The sequence below is a fragment of the Asparagus officinalis genome, chromosome 4 (assembly GCF_001876935.1).
Source record: "Asparagus officinalis chromosome 4, Aspof.V1, whole genome shotgun sequence".
NCBI lineage: Eukaryota > Viridiplantae > Streptophyta > Magnoliopsida > Asparagales > Asparagaceae > Asparagus > Asparagus officinalis.
The window spans coordinates 74,692,436-74,702,105 of record NC_033797.1 but is presented as its reverse complement, the minus strand read 5'-3'; positions in this window follow the sequence as shown (position 1 = coordinate 74,702,105).

Below are 9,670 nucleotides of genomic sequence, written 5' to 3'. Positions count from 1 at the left end.
CACGAGGGCCCACTAGTGGAAAACTGCATTTTACCTACGGAAAAATAGCGATGGAATATTCCGTCGCTATAACAAGGGTTATAGCGACGGAATATTCCGTCGCTATTTTTCCGTAGGTAAAATTTCTTTTACCGACGGAAATATACAATTTAGCGACGGATAATTATTCGTCGCTAAAATATATAGCCACGGATTATTAGCGACGGAATTTCCGTCACTAATGTTTTTAAATTTTTTATTTTTTAAAATTAGCGACCATTGTACCGTCGCTAAAAAACCGTCGCTAAAATATAGCGACGGAAATTCCGTCGCTAAAAGTCTTTTTAGGCACCCCTGTTATAGCGACGGAAATTCCGTCGCTAAAAGTCTTTTTAGGCACCCCTGTTATAGCGTCGAAGTTTTAGCGACGGAAATTTATTTTTTCCGTCGCTAAAACTTTTAGGGACGGAAAAACGACTTATAGCGACGGATTTTTCCGTCGCTAAAAGTTGGAAATCCAGCAGTGGCCGCTCGCGTTTTGCTTGTTGCAGCTTGGAAATGCGGGGTCACCTGCATTTCAAGAATTGTAACGCGAGGATGAGTTCCGTGTTTTAGAAGGGACTAGTTGACTTGTAACCTCTTCTGTAGAGCGTTTGTAAGGATTATTGTTCAGTAATCATTGCTTTAGCTATTATGGGGTGTGAAAGTCGTCAGGTTGTAACTCCCACTTTTGATTGTGAAGACCACTAAATAGAGTTTCCATCAGTTGTTGGAAGTGTTTGAATTGTAATTCTTCTGATCTATGTGAAAAATCCTCCATTTGCAGCTTTCATTTATCGGCACGAAAGTCATCTGATTGTAACTTTCATCATTGAAGCTTGGTGGGGATCAGCTATCTACTGTGATTTTTAGACAGCCTACAGAACCCCCTCCAAAGTTTTTGAAAGTTCGCGATTGACTAGGACGAATTTTCGGAATATTTTGGATCCTAAATTTTTGTTGATTGGTTGTCCACTTCACCTGATATGAAGACATCATGAACCTAATTGTTTGAATGTTAAAATTCTGTTTCCTCGAACCAAATAAGATAACTTTTGAGTTGTGATGACAATGAACTTAGTCAAACAAGCTAAAATCCAAGTCATTGCTGATGATTTTGCCAAGGTGTTTGAAATACTTTACTCAATCTACGATGAGGTGTATTCATCGGATCTCGTCTGGATCCTTAAGATACCTCACTCGATCTGCGATGAGGTGTATTCATCGAATCTCGTCTGGATCCTTAAGATACTCCACTCGATCTGCGATGAGGTGTATTCATCGGATCTCGTCTGGATCCTTAAGATACTCCACTCGATCTGCGATGAGGTGTATTCATCGGATTTCATCCGGATCCTTCAAATACTCCACTTAATCTGTGATGATGTGTATTCATCGGATTTCGTCTGGATCCTTCAGATACTCCACTCGATCTGGGATGAGGTGTATTCATCAGATTTCGTCTGGATCCTTCAGATACTCCACTTGATCTGTGATGAGGTGTATTCATTGGATTTTGTCTGGATCCTTCAGATACTCCACTTGATCTACAATGTATTCTTTCATCCAGAGAATTCTTGTAGGCATTGATGAACACTCAACATGCAGCTTTCAGCTTCATTGGTCTTGGTGGGAATGTTAAGCCATTTAAAAGAATGAGGTGCGCGCCTAATCGTGTCTTTATCAATCTTGGTTGGGATGTTAAGCCACTTAGAAGAGTGAGTTACGCGTCGCTTCGGTCTTCATTAATCTTTGTTGGGATGTTAATCCATCTAGAAAAATGAGGTGCGCATCGCTCCTGTCTTCATTCATCTTAGTAGGAATGTTTAGCCACTTAGAAGAATGAGTTGCGCGTCGCTCCGGTCTTCATTAATCTTTGTTGGGATGTTAAGCCATCTAGAAGAATGAGGTGCGCGTCGCTCCTATCTTTATTCATCTTAGTGGGAATGTTTAGCCACTTAGAAGAATGAGGTACGCATCGGATCGAGGTTTCATTAATCTTAGTAGGAATGTTTAGCCACTTAGAAGAATGAGTTGTGCGCGGGATTGAGCTTGGCAATTTTAGCATTGTAACCTATCTGTACTTGTCCAAGAGGCTATATAACTGCTTGTAATACGCCAGTTTCTTCTTGGTTTTGGTCACCTTGATAGCTGAAATCAGCTTCTCTTTATTTAAAGCTGTGTCGTAGCTTCTGTTGTCGAGGCGTCGTTTTCGTTATGGTCAAAACGTGTGGGTGAACTCCGCGCTTGGGAATTAAAACGCGTGGGTGAATTCCGCGTTTGGGGATTAGAACGCATGGGTGAGCTCCGCGTTTGGAAGTTCAACCAACTCGAATGCTAAAATCGCATTTGGGCGGGATTCTAGCCTAGAATCTCGTTCCGATTTGCCAGCTCACAGCTGTCTATAAATAGACCGCTGGGGGTCAAATCAAGAGTCATTTGACTCTTCTTGAAATTTTAACAAAAATTTTCGTTCTTATCTCCGACGAAAACTGTTCATCTTCTCCCTCGACCGAAATCAATAGCACCCAAGAAGAAGACTGTCACTCGTCCCTCCAAATCCAACATCGCCGTAGCTCAGGGTTCGTCGGCGCTTGCGTCGACCGGTGGCGCCATGGCTCAGGTGGGCGTGCTGTCACCTCAACTCCCTTTAATTGGTGGTGAGTATGACATTCGTGGTCACCATGTTGGTCTTCTTATTTTGATGATGATTTATAAACAATTTACATCTAATATTATTTGTCTAGTGTTTGTGTTTTATATTTATTCTGGGCAAATAATATGTTGGAGGATGGATGGAATAGAGGTTCAACAATCATATCCAATGGAGGTTGGCAGAATTGTGGAGTGAAGCCTGCGCAATTCAAAGTTAAAGATCAAGTTCAAGCTTCATCTGCAAGTGTACCAAGTCGAGCTTATTGAAGATTAAGATCATAGCTTGGGTAATCTAGTTTAGGTTTTATATTATGTGTGTTAGATACTCTAAGCTCAATATCATATACATACATATTTTATTGGTTTCCTTGTATATATATGTAGTCATATATATATACAACACAAGTTTTGGTTTTCATGTTTATAAATATGAAATTACATATTTCATATTTATTATTGTGATTTGGTTTATCTACTTAGATATGAAACAAATATATTTTCATATACATACTCATATGTTTTATTTTCTATTGTATTTGTGAAAATATTATATTCTTAGTTTTTGGACTTAACAATAATCATATACATATTTTATTAAGTCTACATAATCATTTTGTAAAGTTTCAAAATATTGTTTAGCCAAAATGTCAAAATTCACATGTTTACATTTTCATGTTTTGGCCTATTTTGTAAAATGATGATATTCTTCATTTGGGAAGTCCTTTTTGGAAACCAAACATTGTAGCATGTTTATTATCATGTCTACAATCATTCCCCAAAGTTTTACATTTTTTGAAATTTGTTTGATATTTTTAAACAGTATTTTAAAATCAGAAAAACAGTTTTCAGAACTTTATTTTCCTATATCAGTTCACGGTCGACCGCCACGATCGACCGCGCCTGAGTCCTTTGCATAGTGGGAAGTAGAAAACTCTTTGGAATTTTTTCTTCTGTTTTTTGTTCTTCGCGGTCGACTGCCGCGGTCGACCGCCGATTTGACCGTTGGACTCTAACGGCTAAATTTTCAGAGTTGTTGCTGAGTTGGTTCTTTGGTCTTTTCTTGTTTTTCTTTGGCTTTGGGTTGTTGTCTTGAGTTCTTATAAATACCCATCATCCCTCAACACTTAAAGCAACAAAAGAGAATGTTTCAAAGAGTTTTAAAAGAGTTTAAGCTTATTTTAAGTTTGTTTAAGGGTTTGGTTTATGAAGAAAGTTTTACAAGAGCTTGAGGAGATTATCAATTGTATTTTGGGCATTCAATCCATCCCTCTCTCTTGTCATCTAGAGAAGTTTTCGTAAACTCAAGTCTAACTTTTATTTATAATTATTTGTTGATTATCATTTGTATTAAGCTAGAATTATATTGAGTTTAATTTTGATTTATATCTCATTGTTACACACACCCACTTGAGCTTATTGTATCTTTCATACATAGTATATTTGGGTTGGTGAGTGTTGTAACATTTGAGTGTGAGCTTTCATTGTGTTCTCATCCATATTAGAGAACAATCATTTATTATAATTGTGCTTATTATGAGATTCACTTTGTAATACACTTGTATACCGAGAGAAGTGTGTGACGAGAGTCGGGGATCGTCCCAAGTGGAGTGGCGTTAGTTGACGAACCTAGGGAGAGGTTGTAACCGAGCACTTGAGGGAGACACGTCTAGTTCAACACTTGTGAGGGTGTAGAGTGGGATTGCAAGAGTGTTGATTGTAGAGTTTTCGGTAAACTAGAAAACCGAGTGTGAGGTGTAAACGTTATTCGGGTGAACGTAAAAAACCCGGTTGTGATAGTGGATTTCTCCTCGGGAGAGGGGAGCGGAGACGTAGGACGGAAGGTCCGAACTCCGTGATCATATCGTGTGTTTGAGTTTGCTTTGGCGCTCTTTATCTTATGTTTATATTTCTTATCGCCATTGTCCATAGCTCATTATTTATATGATCCACAATCTAGTTCATTTTGTTTACCCCTTGTGTTAGTTTCATAACCTTGCATATATCATATATTTCTTATATCTCTTTGCTAGGATATTTCTTGTTGTTCATATTGCTTATCCTAGCTCATATAACTTGTTGTATTTCATACTTGCTAGGATAACTTGTTAATTAGTTTTAATTAGGATTTAAATCGGATTAGATTAGCGTAAGACCCTAATCACCACCCCTCTTGGGTCTAACACGCCAAACTTGCTGCGGAAAGTTCTGATCTTTGAATCAATGAGGAGACTCGTTTCAATGGTGTAACGCGGGGTTTGGACTCCGTCGTTTGAAACTTAAAGCACAGGGGTTCCGACCTCCGCGCTTAAAATTTTCGTTAACGCGAGGTTCAATCTCTACGTTTAATTTTTCGATGCGGGACTCGACCTCCGCGTCTGAATTTTTCAATGCGGGGTTCGACCTCCGCGTCTGAATTTTTCGATGCGGGGCTCGACCTCCGCGTCTGAATTTTTCGATGCGGGGCTCGACCTCCGTGTCTGAGTTTCTCGATGAGGGGCTCAACCTTTGCGTCTTAGTTGCCTTTGCATTATCTGACTCTTTTCTTTTGTTTTGTAGTGCACCATACCAGCAAGGTGTAGGCGTATAAAACTGCTTATAGGTCCCTTGACACAGCTCGGCGCGATGATTCGACAAATCGACGAACGTTCAAGCAACGAAACGAACTAAAGAGGCTACAAAGCTAATGAACTGCATGTGAACAACGTTAGTGGTTCGGGGAGTCGACGGGTCTTCCAACAAAGTGGATTTGAACTCAAACACCGACTGAGTTTACTGCCAAATCCGGAATCAAGTCAACAAAACAACCGAACAACGGACAAAACAACCGGAAACAACGGAAAACGACAAAACCAGCGCACCTGGGGGAACTCGGCCCGAACCGAACCACCCTAAGGTGGCTCGGCCCAAGCCGAGCCACCCTAGGGTGGCTCGGTGGCCGAGCCACCCCAGGGTGGCTCGGCACCTAGGGGTGGCTAGGCTCAGAACTGTGCAAACGCACAGTTCTGAGAGCCTATAAATAGGCCTGGTACTCGTTCATTTGGAGGACTTCTTCTGAAACTTTGGAGAGAGCCGAAACTCTGCCGGATTGTCACCTCAACTCGGAGATCTGAAGGCTTGAAGACTTCAGAGGTGGCCGACAATTCCCTTTTTGCAGCCACTGTCCTGAGAGCCTATAAATAGGCCTAGAGATGTTCATTTTCAGGGGTCGAACTTTCAAGAGCCGAAACTCTGCCGGATTGAAGAGTGAACTCGGAGCTTGAAGACCAGAAGACTTGCACCATTCAGATCTGATCCTCGGCGACCATCCACGTCAGAAAAGGCAGGATCTCGAGAGGAAGAAAGAACAGATCTGAGATCTACACGAGACTACACTCCAGATCTAAGCTTGGTCTTAGATCTCGAGATCTGAGCGATTATTCCCTTGGTGGATTAATCCCTCCCGGCTATTATTCCCTTCGTGGAATAATACCCGCATACTCGTGTAGATCCGACCGGATCTAGATCGCGCGGTGGTCCACGGATTAACCCCGGCGCAGGCAAAGAACCCACCAAAGCGAGCGACCGCAAAACAGGAGCTCGTGATTTGTTCACAGAGGAGAGTTGTAATTTTTCTTTATTTTCTTTGATTTAGTTGTAACCGGATCTATAAAAGACCGGATCTTTGTAACCCAAGATGACAATCATATCAATGAAAAAGAAAACAGTTTTCCACGCGAACAATCTGGCGACCACAGTGGGAGCCGACGATCTCGCCAACGAGATCGATGCGTCGCAGCCGCGGATTGCAATCCCGGTCGTGGAGGAGGTCGAGTACGAGTTCGACCAAGCCAAGTTCGAGGAGTACGTGTCCTCGTCCGGCTCTATCTCCCCCCGCAAGTCCAAGAAGTTCTCCTCCGGGAGAAAAGCTCGTTGGTTTGAAGCTGCTCGGGAAGCCCACGAAGCTCTCAACCCAACTGACGCCGAAGTTGCGTCAAATGAAGTTCCACCGACCTCCAATCAGGTCAACCCAACTCCCGCCAACGCCTCTACTGTTCAGGGCGTTGTGACTCTCTCAAAGAGAGCCCGCCAGAGGCGTCGTCAACGCCTTGCGCGGCAATTCGCTAAGGCGATGGAGTCTACGGACGGATTCCGCTACCACGCGGAGTTGAAGAACAGAAGAGGCAAACAGCCTCAACCACCAATGAATGGCGACTCTTCCAAGCCGCCAAAGAAAGAATGGGTCCGCGTCAAACGGAACCGTTCGACACTCGAGGAGCGCATTCGCAAGCGCCGCGCGATGTCAGCGCAGGCACGGGCTCAAGCTCAGGAAGCCCGTAGAAAGCTGCAAAAGGAGGTGGAGAAGAAGCCACCACCAACACGACAAGTCTGGAAGCCTAAGTCTGAAGTGGCGACTCAGGCCAAAAAGCAACCAGTGCAGCCTTCTAAGGAAGGTCAAACTCCGGCGAGTCAACCAAAGTCGCCGTCAATCCCAATAACTTCTCCGGGAGATCATGCAGAGTCATCCCGCAAGAAGAAACCAATTTTGGAGCGCCTCGGTCCAATTCCTGACGTGAGAGGCAAAGCTCCAATTCACGAGCGTTTGGGCCCGATGAAGAAGCCCAGAACGACTCAACATACTGGGGGTCGCCATCACCTCCAGCATGACAAAGACCTCAAGGCAGCTGCGCGCACCAATTTGCGCATTGAAGTCCAAGATCACGCCGAAAATTCACGCCCAAAAAGGCATGTTTTGAGGCGGGTAACCTTTGAAAGCCCAAAGAAGGCAAGTCAACCTCAGATGGAAACATTATCATCTGATAATGATTGTGTTGTACCTGAGAAGGCGTGCCCGCACACGATAGGTTACTCTGACTGTCAAAATGACGAGTTGTACTATCGTGCTGGGGGTACGAATAGAACCAGGAAGAGGAGTCCCCGAGAACGGGAAATTCAATGTCCCTGTTCCAAACTCATTCGGGCGGTATTGTCGGAATGCAATTGCATTAAGGCGGTCCCCGAAAGAGTTTCAGTTTTTGAAAGACTTAATGCGGAAACGCCAAAACCAAGGCCTAGGCGCTTCCAACGAAGAAGAAGGGTGATTGAAGACGGAGAATTTCCGAGGGTCACCACCAACATGACGAGCAAAGGGACATCGGCACGAGAAGATTTCGAGTCGATTCTGAAAGCTTCCCGACCTAGAACCCGTCTGCAGTCCGGAACCATAGAGCGAGCAACTTATGGTAGGATTCGGACAAGACGCCCTTCAGAAGATGAAGAATCTGATGCCGGCTCCGCGGTGGCATCAGATAATACAGTATCCAGCGAGGGACAACCCCGCGAGGCCCTGATGATAAGTGCGGAGCAGATGGCCAAGATGCTTGAAGACGCTTTGGCTAAGCAGAAAGAAAGTTTCAAATTTGAGATGGAGATGGCCATGCAGCAGATGAGAGAAATGCATGACCAACAGATCCAAGCATTGGCGAACCAACAAGGCGAGCAGAATCATCGTAACCCGATTAATGTGGAAGATGAGGATACAAATGCTCGTAACACCAATGATCCTCCCGTCAACGCAGGGGGTGGTAATGAGAATGCTGGCGAAGAAACCGGCGAAAACCTGAAGATCAAGAACCTCGAGAGCAAAATCAACACACTAATTTCCGCTCAAGAGACGAAGAAAACAGGCATTCCTTGCCCATACCCAAGAGAATGGGAATCGATCCCATATCCGGCGAAGTTTAATCTAATTAACTTCACGCCGTTTAATGGGATGGGTTCACCTACCCAGCATTTGATTTACTTCAAATCGCATTTGGGGGTGATCTCTGGTAATGAGCCTCTGATGGTGCGGTCATTCGTCGGCACTCTTCGCGGAGCCGCCTTCGATTGGTATCGCCGCCTCAAGCCAGGCAGCGTAAACAGCTGGGATGACATGGAGACCAAGTTCCTGGCCAACTTCTTCGACGACGACACCGAGATATCTATCGGATCGTTGCTCGATGAGAAGCAGAAGGACGGAGAGTTAGTCGATACCTTCGTCAAAAGATTCCGGAACAAGGCGATGAATTGCCGGGACCCGATCACCGAGGAATTCATCCTCCAGACCTGCCACAACAACCTCGCGTTGGACGTGCTAGAAGCAATGGGGACAGCACCATCCAATACATGGAAGGACTTGAAAGTCCGGGGAGAGCAAGCTGAGCGATTCCTCAAGAGGAAGAAGGCGGAAAGAGGCCAACCGGCGACGAGTGTTCCAAAGCAAAACTTCGTCCCACGGGGGAAAGGTAAGGCACAAGCTAATGCAGTTGATGCTAATCAAACCTTTCAATTGCAACCACAGCAACAGCAGCCACAGCAACAAGCACCCCAACAATCTCGAGGACAATGGCAACAACGGCCTCAGAAGCAGAAATCTGCGGAGCCGAGGTTTCCTAAAGTGTACTCCTTCAAGGATGATGAAGTTCCCGGCATCTTCAAATACCTGTTGGAGAACAACAAGATCCAGTTGCCGGCGATCGTGGATCAAGAAGGGGCCAGCAAAGTGACGGATCCAAAGTACTGCGCGTACCACAGAGCGGTCCACCACCCTACGAGATCATGCTACCACCTCAAGGACAAGATCCAGGCGTTAATCGACGTAGGAGTCATAACCCCGAAACCAGCCAAGAATGTGGGGGCCAACGCAGTGTCAATCAGTTTTGGGTCGGTGCCTACAACTTGGTTCGAGCCAAAACGCGTCACCAAAGTCGGGATGAAGACGGTGAATGACGATCCGCACGGACAGCGCCAAAAGGGACTTGTGCCGCACACAACCCCAAATGGCGAAATCCTTTGGGTTCATCCAGATCTGATTGGAGATGAACAATGGGCCGGTTCGTCATCCGGGAGGAAGTCTAAAGGAAAAGGGAAGTCTTGTTATGGAGTCTCTGCTATCCCAGGGGAAGATGACGAAAGAATCTCCACTTTCCTGCTCTCTGAAGAAGAACAAGAAGCTTTTGCGACACGGAGCGGAAATGAA